General features: G+C 46.0%; 1 protein-coding gene across 1 annotated transcript in view; it reads left to right on the top strand.

Moving 5' to 3' along the window:
* The window catches only part of LOC306940278 (secretory carrier-associated membrane protein 1-like), a gene marked incomplete at its 3' end in the record, with an annotated part of 72,540 nt that overhangs the window by 63,657 nt on the left and 6,377 nt on the right, over positions 1 to 2,506 (top strand). The gene's annotated exons all lie outside the window — the stretch shown is intronic.

Below are 2,506 nucleotides of genomic sequence, written 5' to 3' on the forward strand. Positions count from 1 at the left end.
TTTTTAGCCCAAGGAGTGTATTTTGTGCTAAACTAATGCTTGGAATGGATTCAGAATCATGAAAACCCACTAGTTTGACAAAGTCACATGCTACTTAAAGCAAAAGGAAAGTTTGACATTGTTTACATCTTTGCCTCCCATAGGATGTCATTATTAATGGTAGGGTCACAAGAAACCCATATAAAAAAGCATAAAGTGAATGGCAGATCGAGTGGCAAAGTGAGTGACAACGTTAATTTAATGTTGTTTAAAGTAATTTAATGCAATCAAATAGGACTTTTCTGTTTGGATGTCTGGGCTGTCAAGGCCAGACAGTAGTTTTTTGCCACTCAGTAGGTGTTCCCGCATAACTTCCTGGTCTGATGATGATGTCACATGCATACCCTCTATACGTTCAGCCGGTCAGCAAGTGGATCCATGCATGTCTGTATATAGACAATATTTTAGGCCAATAAAAAAGACCATATACCAAATGTCCCACCCGTGCACCTCGACTGCCGGACTGTGTGTGTGTGTGTGTGTGTGTGTGTGTGTGTGTGTGTGTGTGTGTGTGTGTGTGTGGTTGTGTGTGTGTGTGTGTGTGTGTGTGTGTGTGGTTGTGGTTGTGGTTGTGTGTGTGTGTGGTTGTGTGTGTGTTGTGAGGAAGGTTTTGGCTGTGGCCAAATCATTTGTGTAGCTTGCCCTCTAGCCCCGACAACCTTACCTTACCTTAACATGTTGTGTAGACAGCAGACAACATGTTGTGTAGACGGCAGACAACATGTTGTGTAGACGGCAGACAACATGTTGTGTAGACGGCAGACAACATGTTGTGTAGACGGCAGACAACATGTTGTGTAGACGGCAGACAACATGTTGTGTAGACGGCAGACAACATGTTGTGTAGACGGCAGACAACATGTTGTGTAGACGGCAGACAACATGTTGTGTAGACGGCAGACAACATGTTGTGTAGACGGCAGACAACATGTTGTGTAGACGGCAGACAACATGTTGTGTAGACGGCAGACAACATGTTGTGTAGACGGCAGACAACATGTTGTGTAGACGGCAGACAACATGTTGTGTAGACTGCAGACAACATGTTGTGTAGACGGCAGACAACATGTTGTGTAGACTGCAGACAACATGTTGTGTAGACGGCAGACAACATGTTGTGTAGACGGCAGACAACATGTTGTGTAGACGGCAGACAACATGTTGTGTAGACGGCAGACAACATGTTGTGTAGACGGCAGACAACATGTTGTGTAGACTGCAGACAACATGTTGTGTAGACGGCAGACAACATGTTGTGTAGACTGCAGACAACATGTTGTGTAGACGGCAGACAACATGTTGTGTAGACGGCAGACAACATGTTGTGTAGACGGCAGACAACATGTTGTGTAGACGGCAGACAACATGTTGTGTAGACGGCAGACAACATGTTGTGTAGACGGCAGACAACATGTTGTGTAGACGGCAGACAACATGTTGTGTAGACGGCAGACAACATGTTGTGTAGACGGCAGACAACATGTTGTGTAGACGGCAGACAACATGTTGTGTAGACGGCAGACAACATGTTGTGTAGACGGCAGACAACATGTTGTGTAGACGGCAGACAACATGTTGTGTAGACGGCAGACAACATGTTGTGTAGACGGCAGACAACATGTTGTGTAGACGGCAGACAACATGTTGTGTAGACGGCAGACAACATGTTGTGTAGACGGCAGACAACATGTTGTGTAGACGGCAGACAACATGTTGTGTAGACGGCAGACAACATGTTGTGTAGACGGCAGACAACATGTTGTGTAGACGGCAGACAACATGTTGTGTAGACGGCAGACAACATGTTGTGTAGACGGCAGACAACATGTTGTGTAGACGGCAGACAACATGTTGTGTAGACGGCAGACAACATGTTGTGTAGACGGCAGACAACATGTTGTGTAGACGGCAGACAACATGTTGTGTAGACGGCAGACAACATGTTGTGTAGACGGCAGACAACATGTTGTGTAGACGGCAGACAACATGTTGTGTAGACGGCAGACAACATGTTGTGTAGACGGCAGACAACATGTTGTGTAGACGGCAGACAACATGTTGTGTAGACGGCAGACAACATGTTGTGTAGACGGCAGACAACATGTTGTGTAGACGGCAGACAACATGTTGTGTAGACGGCAGACAACATGTTGTGTAGACGGCAGACAACATGTTGTGTAGACGGCAGACAACATGTTGTGTAGACGGCAGACAACATGTTGTGTAGACGGCAGACAACATGTTGTGTAGACGGCAGACAACATGTTGTGTAGACGGCAGACAACATGTTGTGTAGACGGCAGACAACATGTTGTGTAGACGGCAGACAACATGTTGTGTAGACGGCAGACAACATGTTGTGTAGACTGCAGACAACATGTTGTGTAGACGGCAGACAACATGTTGTGTAGACTGCAGACAACATGTTGTGTAGACGGCAGACAACATGTTGTGTAGACTGCAGACA

Source organism: Electrona antarctica, assembly GCF_951216825.1.
Source record: "Electrona antarctica genome assembly, chromosome: 16".
NCBI classification, from domain to species: domain Eukaryota; kingdom Metazoa; phylum Chordata; class Actinopteri; order Myctophiformes; family Myctophidae; genus Electrona; species Electrona antarctica.